The sequence below is a fragment of the Zeus faber genome (genome assembly GCF_960531495.2).
Source record: "Zeus faber genome assembly, chromosome: 7".
NCBI classification, from domain to species: Eukaryota; Metazoa; Chordata; class Actinopteri; order Zeiformes; family Zeidae; genus Zeus; species Zeus faber.
In genome coordinates this window covers 30,500,561-30,513,650 of record NC_137203.1, presented here as the reverse complement: position 1 = coordinate 30,513,650, position 13,090 = coordinate 30,500,561, and the positions used below count along the sequence as shown (strand labels likewise).

The 13,090-nt window shown below is 43.0% G+C and overlaps 1 protein-coding gene across 1 annotated transcript in view; it reads left to right on the top strand.

The window, feature by feature from the left end:
* The window catches only part of unc5db (unc-5 netrin receptor Db), a gene marked incomplete at its 3' end in the record, with an annotated part of 158,165 nt that overhangs the window by 81,254 nt on the left and 63,821 nt on the right, over positions 1-13,090 (top strand). The window lies entirely within an intron of this gene.

Here is a 13,090-nt window from a genome sequence, read left to right as displayed (position 1 = left end):
TTATGGTTACAATATGGCATGTGGATATGCCTATACTTTAAAGTGTAATTCCATACGATCGTCTGTATTGGGTAAATTACAAAAACAGTGTGAAATATGGGTTTTTTAAAGAAAATTATTTCCTGGATAACCACTTTAAAGTTGCGAGTATCCCCTAGAAATCAACATTTTTCTTGAGTGCATGGATGCCTTGGTGTGTTGAGAGAACAATTTCTATATGCTAACAGCAGTTGTCAGTCAGGACACCTTTTGATAATAATTATGGTTTTATTGATAGAAATACATGGCAATATGACTATGGCTTTGGTGGCAAAACATCTGTGTACTCCCTAAGCTCTCACACAGACACACATAAAACTGGATCCATGCAGGTGGAGGGAGTCAGCCATGGTAGTCTCTCAAGTCTCACAGCCTACAGGTGAGTCGAGCCTTTTAAATGCATGGCTCGTTGAGAGCTGAGGGTGATAATTGGAGCTCACACTGACAGTCCGCCAATGGGCCTCTGCTGAGCAATGTTCCAAGCACACAGCGTAGATTGGGTGGATTTAGTAATCTGCCTCGCACTCGACCTCCATAGATATTGTGTGAGTGAAGATGCGGACAAGATCCAATTCCTCTAAATGTTGATGTTGTGTAAATGCTCAGCTGTCAGAGTGCCGAGATATACCAGTGGAGTTTCACTGACTAAACTTGGAAGTTAAATCCTGTGAGAAAGTATCTACAACCTGACTGTTGCTGGACTCTGTGAAGTATCCACCTTTCAATTACAGTAGTCAAATAATTCCAAGGAGTAAAGCAGCATAGCTCACCAGTGATACATACTAAATGTAGGGAATAAGGAGTAATTGAAATATTACATAATTAAGACAACACTGAACAAGAACAACACTGCATTGTTCTTATTTTAGTACGGTTTCTTAATGGAAATATGCTAAACCTCCTGAATGTGTATTTATATCAGTGTTAAACTGCAGGGATGATGCTCTTACACACAAACATGTTATTGTATAATGCATTGTTACTTTCCGATGGCAATTCATTAATTAGAAGCGGAAGGGGATAAATAAACAACTGTGCCTTCACTAACCCTTTAATCAATTCTTCTTGCTTGGTTGAAAGGACTGTTTCCACATGTCCCCAATGGATTAGCGTAGCCATTGTGCTGTTCAAATACATAATACAACACAAATTAAATGTATATGAAATATATATGATGCACGGCTCTTTTAATGAACAACAAAGCCACCCCAAGGTATAAGCTGGAGCCGCCTCGCCACAGCTATTATTGGCTAGTTTCGCACCAACTCTGCAGTTATCGGCAATTTCTAGTAATAACATGGTGGATCAGCACACCTGAACAATGAGTGAGATGAACATTAAAGACCTTGTTTGCTGAAGTGGGGTCCCACAAAGTGTCATATTTAAAATCAACATTCAAGATTTTAAGTGTTACATCCCGTTATAAGTATATTTATGTATAAGGGAGTAAAATGATTGGGTTTTGGCTCATCAACATCGCAGCAACAGTAGCATTTAAAATAACTGTGTTATTAACTGCCTTAATAAATGTGCATGTGTGTATGTAGTTGTTGCATGTTGCGTGTGTTTGTATGTGCACAGCTACGTGTCTGTGTTTGTGTCACAGACAGACAGGCAAGAGGCCATTAGTGTACATTGTTGATAACCCTGGTTAATAAACCATTAACCTGGTTAATAAACTTGATTTCCTGGAGGAAAGAACTGTCCCAGAGCCTTCTGGTCTGGGCCTTGAAGCTGTGGTAACGCTTGGTAGACAGCAGCATCTGAAACAGTCTGTGGCTAGGGTGCCTGGGGTCTTTGATAATCCTCTAGGCTTTACTGACGCTCCATCCGTTGTACATATCGTGGATGAAGGGAAGCTCACGTCCACTAATGCTCTGGGCTGTCCCTACGACCCTCTTCAGTGCTTTGCGGTTGAGGGCAGTGCAGTTCCCGTACCGAAAAGTGATCCATACCGTCAGGATGCTCTCAGTTGTGCCTCTGTAGAAACCCCGTACAATTTTGGGTCCCATGCCAAAGTTTTTCAGCTGCCAGAGGTGAAAGAGGGGTTGCTGTGCCTTTTTCACCACATGGCCGGAGTGCTCGTCCCAGGTGAGGTCCTCGGTGACGTGAACCGGAGGAGCGTAAAGCTGCTGACTCTCCCTTCAGCGGACCCGTTGATGGTGATGGGGTCCAGCCTCTTTCCTCCTGTATGCCGTGATCACCTGGTTTTATCGACGTTGAGCAAGAGGTTGTTCTCCTGACACCACTGTATAAGGTTGTTGACCTCACTCCTGTAAGCCGTCTCGTGGTTGTCTGTAATCAGGCCTATCCTTGTTGTGTCTTTGTCGAACTTAATAACCAAGTTGGGGCCGTGCGTGGCCACACAGTCGTGGGTGTACAGGGAATAGAGGAGTGGGCTCAGGACACAGCCCTGGGGGGCTCCTGCATTCAGGGCCAGAGGGGCAGAGGTCTTGGATCCCATCCTCACCACCTGGCGACGACCCGACATTAAAGACCAGGATCCAGCTGCATAGGCCGGGGTTGATTCTTATATCCCTAAGCTTGGTGTCGAGACTGGAGGGTACTTTGGTGCTGAATGCTGAACTATACTCCATGAACAGCATCCTCATATAAGAATTCCTCTTCTCCAGGTGGGTGAGAGCAGTGTGGAGCGTTATAGCTATGGTGTCGCCTGTGGCTCTGTTTTGTTGATATTAGCAAATTGGTGAGGGTCCAGGATGGGTGATAACATGCTACAGATATCAGAGCTTGTATGATACTCTGAGGCCAGACAAATAGTATATAAGCCTGTTAATAAAGGCTAATTGTTAATGAATACTTTTCTTGATGCAGCCGAAGATTTTGTCGAAACCGTTAACTGCCTTCAGTCACGATACGCTTCCTGCATAACTTGTGTCGCATTAGGCCATTAGCAAACGCTCATCAAAGTCTTTCAATAATTAAAGATGTCTCGATGTCACTACGAGCTTATCAAAGACACACAATTGGGCTTTGTTTAGCAGATAAAATAGATTTGGCTGAGCGGATGCATTCATCAGTGACAGAATGTCTGCTCGATGCCACTGGACGCTCATTTCTTTTTTTTTCTTTTTTTCTTTTTTTTAACCCGTGCTGTCAGCATGCTGGGCATACAACACAGAGCACTTGTATGCCATTGCATTCAGGACAGAGTTAGTCTGCAAGTGGAGTTCAAGTTCTCAACCTGCAATGCAACTCTTTATTAATTCTTAAATCGTCAAGAACTGCTGCAATAACTCTGTCCTGTGGATGACCTGTAGAATGACAAGAGCACAGTTTGTGGTTATAGATGAAAAACCACCACCAACCCCCCTCTTTGGAGAACCATTTATAATGTTTGAAGGCACCCGGCGGCGCTCTCCACAGCCTCGCCAGGTCGCAGCACATCCCAAGCCACCAGGCCCAAGCCGTCAGCCGAGGGGGGGCCCTCCCGACCGCCCCCCAGCCAACCTCGCCCCCACACCGACCCGCCAGCGACTGGCCACCCCGGAAACAAAAAAAACCCAGTGCTCAATGTGTGCTGTTGGTAATTGCGGTTAAAATTGCGGGGTTGGGGGTGCGAGTCTTTCAGGCAAGTCGAACCTGGATCACTCGCACCCCTCCTGTCCCGCAGACCCTGGTCCGATGGAGTGTTGTTCGGAGTAGGATTGGTGTGCCAGTGTATGTGTTCTAAGCTAATGTGAGTGGGATTAAAATTTTGGGACGGACGAGAAGCATGCTTGGGCAGGAGCGTGAGAGGCAAGATGGCAGCTGCCCGCCGCATCCCCACCCACATTACATTACATTACATTTAGTCATTTAGCAGACGCTTTTATCCAAAGCGACTTACAATTGTTCAAACGCTGACGGACGCAGCCATCAGGAGCAATTAGGGGTTAAGTGTCTTTAAGTGCATAGCCTGCACCCCGCCCATCCTGCAAGCCCTTGGTCTATTGTGTGGTGTATTTGCTGAGTATGAGTTTTGGCACCGGGAGGGATAGGCGAGTCGCAACCGGATCGATCCAGTGGCTGCTCCCAGCCGGAGAGCAACCACGCAGACCCCCTCCCCCCGGTCCCAACCGCGCCCCAGTGCGCCCACTGGGGCGTACCTGCTGGCAGCTAACCTACAGCGATCAGCCAAGGGCACAGAGTGTCCACCATGCGCCTCCGCCATGTTGGGCAGCTCCACGCCCCCATCAGGCCCCTGGTCAGCCCCCAGCCGCCGAGCGTGCGGACTACAGAACAGAGGGCGGCAGACGGCAACCCCACCCCCAGCGACGAGCACCGAGAGCGTCAGAGGGCAGGTACCTCGGCAGCCCGGTGTGATGACAGGAGACCGCCCCCCAAGAAGGAGGCCCCGCGCCTAGCACAGCCAGCCAGGTTCAGGAGTCAAGTTGACAGGACCAGACGGAATGCCTAACCAGCCCTGGCACGACAGCCCCCCCCCCCCACCGGACGCAAAAGGACACACAGGCCCAGCCACCCCGCCCATGGGGCAGGCGACCCCAGCGGTGCGCCGACCCGCACCCCACCCCCAATCCGAGCCCCAGAACCCACAACCATGCCCTGGAACCTACACACGGACGCCAGCTGCAGGTACTCCCCGGGAGCACGTTGTGTTCCGTCATATGGGCTCTGTAAAAAATCTTATATTGGATGAGTTGCATTTTGGAGTTGCGGGTCATAGAAAAAGTGTTGTTACAAATAAGCTTCAACAGGTTGATGTCGGTGGGAACAGCAAGGTCTCGTTCCCATTTCATTGTAGTTAAAGATAAGGTAAAAGTTTGTATATTCTTGAAAAGGGATTTTTCAAGTGACCGATGTGAGTGACATGTTGAAGGAATTGAAGGAAGCCATGGCCACCGATATTATACCTTTGGTTTAAGGTTGGGAAGGATATAAGCAAATTGTTTTCAAAAATGTGTTCCAGATGATTAATTCCTTGTTTTTCCAAGACCTAAAGATTAATGGTCTGTTTTTAACCAAGAAATCTGGGTTGTGCCAGATTGGCGTGAATTTGTTTGGAGATAGAGTGTGACCACTGAGTTTGAGGAATTTCCACCAGGCTGACAAAGTTGTTGCGATGAATGCATTTTTAAAGCAATTGTGTTTCCTTATAGATTCAGTAAGAAATGGGAGATCGGATAATGATAACTCCTGACATTCAGATTGTTCAATGTCTCGCTAACCATGGGCCGTTTGTTCCCTGGTTGTAACCATTTAATTATTAATTGAAGATGGTTTGCTAGATAGTAGTATCTAAAGTTTGGGGCTGCTAGGCCTCCACAGTCTTTGTTTTTCTGTAGTGTTGCTAGTTTAATTCTCGGTTTCTTGTATTTCCAATAAAATTAGTTGACTATTGAGTCGAGAGTATTAAACCAATGTACTGTTGGTTGCACCGGGGTCATTGAAAATATATAGTTTATTTTTTGAAGTATATTCATTTTCACTGCTGCTATCCTACCAATTAGTAAGATGGGTATGTTGTTCATTGAATGAGGTCTTCTTCAATGGATTTGAGCAATGGAGTGAAGTTAAGGGTAAACAAATCTGATAGATTGGAGGAAATATCAATAACAATGTATCTAATGTTGCCCGTTGTGTTGGTTAAGTGAAGTTTCTGGGTTGCAGCATTACAGCCCCCCCAATGAGTGGTAAGACTGTGGTTTTAGTCCAATTTATTAAATAGTCTGAGATAGCTGAGAATTTAGATATAAGATTGAACACCTCCGGTGGGGATGATATTGGGTTCCGTATATACAACAAGATATCGTCTGCATACAAACTGATTTTGGGAACAGAGTTTCCTGTTTGTATGCCTACAATATTACTGTCTTGATGGATGGCCGCCGCGAGGGGTTCAGTAAAGGTGGCGAATAGTAAAGGGGAGAGTGGACATCCTTGTCTTGTTCCACTTTGTGGAGTGAAGCGCTGTGAAGTGAAACCATTGGTGATGAGAGAAGCAGATGAAGAGTTGGAGAAGTTTCTGATCCATTGAATGAGTGACTCTCCAAAGCCAAATTTGTTGAGGATTGAAAAGAGATATGTCCAATTAACTCTATCAAAGGCTTTTCAGCATCCAAAGAGGCAATAATAGTATTCAAGTTGTTCCTTTTAGATATGCTCATCAGACTGAATAAATGGTGCATATTGCTGGATGAGTGTCTGCCTTTGACAAAGCCTGTTTGGTCTGGGTGAATTATAAATGGAATTGCTTTTTCAATTCTGTTGGTTAGTGTTTTACTTATAATCTGGAGGGCCCAATTAATAAGGCATATGGGTCTATAACTGGAGGTGAGGGTTGGGTCCTTTTTGTGTTTGAGCAAAACCGAATTGAGAGCAGTATTCATGTGCGGAGGCATGGTGGAGGTTGACTTGACCTCTGTAACCATTCTGATGAATAATGGGGATATAAGTGGCCAGAAGTGTTTATGAAATTCCACTGGGTAGCCATCTGATCCAGGTGATTTATTGTTGGGCATAGAGAAGAGCGCTTTCCTGAGTTCTTCAAGAGTAAGTGGTTGATCTAAGGTGGTAGCCTGCCCCGTCGAAAGTTAAGGTCAAAATCATCAAGGAATGAGTGACTGTTTGATATATTCGATTCATTATCCGAGTTATATAGGTTATTATATCACCTGGGTGTTCCATGTTTTTATATATATATATATACATTTTATTTGCGATTTGCTTTGTTATTTTGTTTGAGGTGGGGCTACCGGTACGTTAGGTAGTGTAGCAGGGTGCCGCCATGTTGGGTCTCCGCTCACTACTCACTTACGCTTCCATCTTCTCGCGAGATTACAGCATGCTCCCCCTCTGGACGCTCATTTCTAACTAACAGGAATCAGTAAGCGGCTAAAGTCTAAGTTCCTCTACAATTGTGGAACTTTGTCATACAGGGCTTCAATAAGGATGTTTTACAGGACAGGATATATAGTAAAGGATATAAAATACCATATACCATGCATTCATTTGTGATGAGAATGTCATTGAAGGTTATATAACATACGCCTTCACGCTTGTTAAAGGTAAATTACAAAGTTGGCATGATTGTAAGAAGCATAGGTATCTGCACACTGACAAAGTCATTACTACTGGTTCATTGATGGGTCCTGCATTCCAAGACACCCCCTGTTTAACGTCAAAACTTACTTCATGCACAGTTATCTTCAGTATGGTAGCAAATTTTGTGTACTGTTTCATAGCTGCATTATCACCACCAACATAGTCAACATAGAATTACGGCAATATGGAAGAATGACTGCACCATATACTGTATGTTCCTTACAAGCATTCATCATACTGATGCTTACCTGTAGTTTCTGTGGGTGGAAATACGATGTTGTTTTTGTTTGTTTCATCCATCCTCGATTAACCTCCCTAAGTTTCACAGTTATTTTCACCGTACGTCAGTACATTTTTTATACTTAGATATGACATTTGGATCTGTTCCATTGTTACATCCCATTATAAGTATATTTAAGTATAAGGGAGTTAAATGATTATGTTTCGGCTCATCGACATCACAGCAACAGTAGCAATTAAAATAACAAGTGTGTGTAGGTCCGGCCTTAATAAATGTGCATGTGTGTATGTAGTTGTTGCATGTTGTGTGTGTTTGTGTGTGCACAGCTACGCGTCTGTGTTTGTGTGTCACAGACAGACTGTTCCATTTTCGTAAGGATATTTGTGAGAATTACTGGAGAGCAGAAATAAAGAAAATCTTCCACATCATTCCACACACTACGGCGCCCACAGAAGATTTGAGTAATATTGAGAGGCAGTATATGGACTCAGAACAAAATCACTTTAACTTTCCCAATATGACTATGACTATGATATTGCTAGCTTTGCTACTGTATGTCAAAGCTGCAGTATTACCACCAACCTTACTTCCCTTAATTTACCAGCATTTTGTCTGTGGAAATTCCAAAATTCCTGTATGATTTCAATCATTGCTGCACATGCATGATCACATGTTCTGATCCATTCATTCTTCACACTTTCCCTCCTAATTAGGGCTGAACGATTTATCAAATTCAACCTACACCGCAATGTAAGAGAACGCAATTTTCAAATCACAAAGGTTGCGATAAAAAAAGGGGTTTTTAATGTTACACAATCTAACCCAGTGATACTGATACTCCTTTATGACTAGTTGCAGATCTTTAAAGTGTGCATTTAAGATGAGTGCAGTTAAAGTAAAAGTTAAAAAAATTCTAAAATAATATTTCAATAAATTTTGTCTGAGACATTGTCTGCAGTATTCAAAACTGAATTTCCCATGAGACACATCCACCTATGATGGCTTTGAGAGAGCACATCTGTAGAGATGTGTTTCCTGGTAGTGATCAATGATCTGTTAACTGAGTGATCAATGGCTGATCACCTGGTTTCCACTGGCAATGGCAACTTTATTATTAATTATTTGTATTTAATTATATTATTACGTAACGATTATATATAAGTAATAACCTGGAGCCGCAACTTATCACTGGACCAACCATTCCACCGTGTCCAAATCCTCCATCAGCTTCCATGCTACAAGCACCACAATAGCCTCCAAGCAATTAATATACAGAAAAACAAGCCGTTTATTTCCGCCATTGAACTCAATTTAAGTTTGATATTCCAGAGAACTTCTACCGCTGCAGGTGCAGCAGACATGCGCCGTAGAGTTGGCTCATCGCTTTTTCTATATAACTACAGATTTGCCCTCTGCTTGTTTACATTTGTACATATTTTGTGTATCATAATACATAATACATTTGTGGTTGCAATGGTAATAAACATGGTAATAATAATAATATGGTAATGGTAATATATGGTAATAAATTGCAATTATTGCATATGTCATGCTCTTCATTCCTTAATAAGACATTATGGTATATTAAGGCAGCCTTATTTTAAAATGCATAATGGTTTCATGAAGGACAGGGACATTTCAGAAATTTGAAAATATTTTTTGTTAATTGGCGCCTGAGCTGGGAAAGGTTGAGTACCACTGCTGTAGAATGATTTATTGCTTGTGTTTAGAAAATAATAAAGGAGATAAGGATCTTCAAAGAAAATTTGCATTCTAAATCGCAATCGCAATATTTGTATCAAAAATCGCAATTTGATTATTTTCCCAAATCTTTCAGCCCTACTCCTACTAATACTCGACGAATGTAAAGTGATTGAATTTTATTCAATCACTTTACACACTTTATCCACCACAAAGGGGTCCTATTATGAAAAACTCACCTTTTCAGTGCTTGTGCGCATACATCTGGGTCTCTGATGACTAACACACAAATTGTGAAATAAGGCAATCCAGTCAGTTTTTTGCGAGATGTGTATTTCAGAAAACATGTTGTGAAACACGCCGTTAAGAGTTGCAGCCCTTGCCTATGTCATTCAGGGCTTCAGTAGAATTAGAACCGCGCTCCATTTGAGTAACTCCACCCACGGCACAAGAAATAACACGGATAATAAGAAGTGCCACTGGGAATACCAGCACAAATCTTTTAAAAGAAACAAGAATTAATAGTGTGCAGTAGATACAGCTGGCTGCGAGCCGGATGTATCCATCCATTCCATTCAGATAAGCAGGGACCTGTCACTAGCCTGTCAAGGACCATGAAAATAAAAATCCCTGCGTGCCGTGTTCCAGTGTGGTGTCCGTGTCTTCCACAAGCCTGGTGCACGGCAACCAAAGTCGGAACGAACTTTTAAATTTGGCCTGGTAGATCTAATAGGAGTACAGATTCAGCAACTGGAGCGCCTATTTGTCGACCGAAACTTGTTCAGAAAATGATTTTGGTTGACTGATATGGCAAAATCAGTGAAATGTTACGGAATAAATACAACAGAACCCAGAAATAAAGCTCAAACTCTGTTGGCTCACAGAACCCATAACTTGTGCTCAAACCCCATTGGCTCACAGATCTAGGGGCCTGGCAGCTCATTTACATTTAAAGTGACACACACAGAAACAGCCTGTCAAGAACAGGAGGGTTATAGAAGCATGTTAGAATGGCTAGAATGCATAATCTGAGAGGTATTTCATACAAAAAAAATTGAAAACATGTTTTGGGGACCTCAGAGACCTATATGAACTTGTGTAAAAGGAGCATAATAGGTCCCCTTTAATGCATTTCCATGTTAGGCGCTTCCTCTACCTCCCCTGCATCCACCTGTTGGGCTGTACTCTGCTATCCAGTGGGCAGATTCAAGCTCATCACTCATATTTCTAGCTCATTAAGAATGCCTATGTTATCTGTACAGCTGGGGGTGATGAGCATTAGAGCCCATTGCATCCAGACACACACACGCGCATGCGCGCGCACACACACACACACACACACACACACACACACACATATTGCATAGACAGGTAATAGCATAGACATTATGCGTGAATTCTCACGCATACACATCTACACTCTCCCCACTGCCCATTGCCTGTACACACACACCCACTCACACTTCCACACCCGCTGTCAACGTGTCAGCGCGTAACGCCCCCTCATATTTCAGCCATCTTTCCACGTTTAGCCATGGCAAGATGGCTGAAATATGTGTGGCCCTCAGGTTCGGGGTTAAAAACATCTTGGATGGATTCGCCGTGTATGGGACGTAGCGATGGCACAAAGCGGCGCGGGGTGGGGGCGACAGGGGGGAGTCGCGTCGGGGGAATAGATCAAGTGGTTTCGGCCTAATAAGCCCCGTCAACAGAGCTCTGCCTATAAACAAATAAGGCTGACAGATGACACAGTAGTGGAGCCCCCTGTCCCCCCACCCCCACCACCTTCCCCGTCTCTCGGGCAGGACCACCTGTCGAGGTCGGTTAGGACTCCCGGAAAATGAGTCGCTCCGCCGAGGCAGCACCGCATCACTCCCCCATATTAACATGCTGCTTTCTCTGTCTCTGTCTGTCTCTCTCTCTCTCTCTCTTTCTCTCTCTCTCTCTCTCTCCCCTTCCTCCTCTCTCATTATCCACATCCATCTGTCTGTCTTCTGCCTGTCTCTCTATCTCCCGACTCCCCCCCATTCTTCCTTCCCGCACAAAAACACACACATGCATGCACACACACACACACACACACACACACACACACACACACACACACACACAGAGGCAAGAAGTCTGCGCTTTTTTTAAAGGGAATTATGAAAAGTCATTTGTCATTATTTTCCCCGCTGCTGCCGCTCTTCCCACACATGCACTGTCACTTGCCAAATCTGCCGGCGCGGTGAGAAATTATGAATTATTGAATTACGGACGGTTCCAAAAAAAATAAAAAAATCTCTATCTCTCTCTCTCCGGAAAGTACTCCCTCTATCTCTATACACAGTATATTTCTCTCTTCCTGCCTATGAAAAGGTTCTCCTGTCTCTATCTTTCTGAAAAGCTCTTTCTCTCTATCTCTCTCCCGCTCTCTACTTTTTCTCTGGAAAATACTCCCTCTCTATCCCTATCTGTCTCTCTCCCTCTCTCCGAAAACAACTTTATCTCTATCCATCTTTATCTCTGAAAAGTACACCTGCTCTATATCTTTCGTTTCTATCTCTTTCAATCTCTCTCTCTCTCTCTCTCTCTGGAATGCACTGCCTCGCTTTCTCTATCTCTGTATCTTTGTCTATCCCTCTCTCTCTCTCTGAAAATGTCGATCTCTCTTTCTCTCTGAAAAGTACTTCTCCTTTGTCTTTTGATTTCTATCCCTTTAATCTCTCTCTGTCTCTCTGAAGACTTCTTTATCTCTATCCATCTTTTTTCTGGAAGTACTCCCTCTCTCTTTCTTTCTCTGTCTGAAATATACTCCCTCTGTCTCTACCTCCAGCTTTCTTTCTCTCCCCCTGAAAAGTAATTTATCTCTATCTTTTTTTCTCTTAAAAGCAAGAATCTGTAACATTGCTTTATAGAAAATATCCAGCAAAGGCAGTAGGTACTCATTCCCACATTGGCCTCCTTAGCGGAGAAGTTCTGTACAGAGTCTGTTCCCACATAGATGAGCGATGAGCGATGTTCCAGATACAGTACGTAATGGGTGAGGGTTAGTACCTTATGTCCAGTGGAGATACGATCATTTGGGCAACCTGTCGGCAACAGACGTACAATCTTCATTGGTTTGGTTTTCTCCTGGTTCTCAGAGACCAGAGCTTCGTTTTCCACCTCCCCCACTCCCCGCCCCTCTCAGACAGACTCAGTTCCCTCCGCTGACGGAGCCGGGACTGAGCCCCCGTAGAGACCGGACGTGTTTCAGTTCCTCATCTTTGCAGCCGAGCGCCACGGTTCGGGTCAGACTCACCATTTTTCTGAATGTTTTTTTTTTTCTTCCCGAAAACAAATAATTTTTGAATTTACTTGATTTTATCATGTCAGCTGGTTGCACAAAATGTATTTATCCTAATTCAGATATATATTTTTTAAGTTGAGTGTTCTTCCAGTGTACTTACACACTTTAAAGTGTATTCATTATTTTTCAGTAATTTCAGGAGAATTCTATTGAGTAGAGTTTACTCTCATTTTCTAAGAGATTCCAACTAAATTGGGTTTAATTGGAATTACTTATGCTTCTTATCTTCAGTATACTAAGATTAATTATGGACATTCAGATAAAATAAGATAAGTTATAAATACTTTATTAATCCCCAAAGGGAAATTCCAGTGCTGCAGCAGCAATGATGTACACAACAAAACACACTTATACACTTATACACGACAAAACACACATAGTTTGTGGCTTATCGATATTTTTTTCATATTTACTGTGTTTGTGCTGTGTATTTTGTTTATTTTCACCCTTCATGATTTCATAATTTATATGGGAAAAATTGCTTCGACATACGACTGTTTTTACATACAACCGTTCTTATGGAACCAATTACAGTCGTAAGTCAAGGTACTACTGTATATATATATATACATATATACACACTGTATATATATATATATATATATATAAATGTAAATGATAAATATTTATGAATATGTATAGATCAACTTAATGGTTTAATTTCTACATACTAAGATCAAGTTCAATCTAATTAAACATTTTTTAGCTAT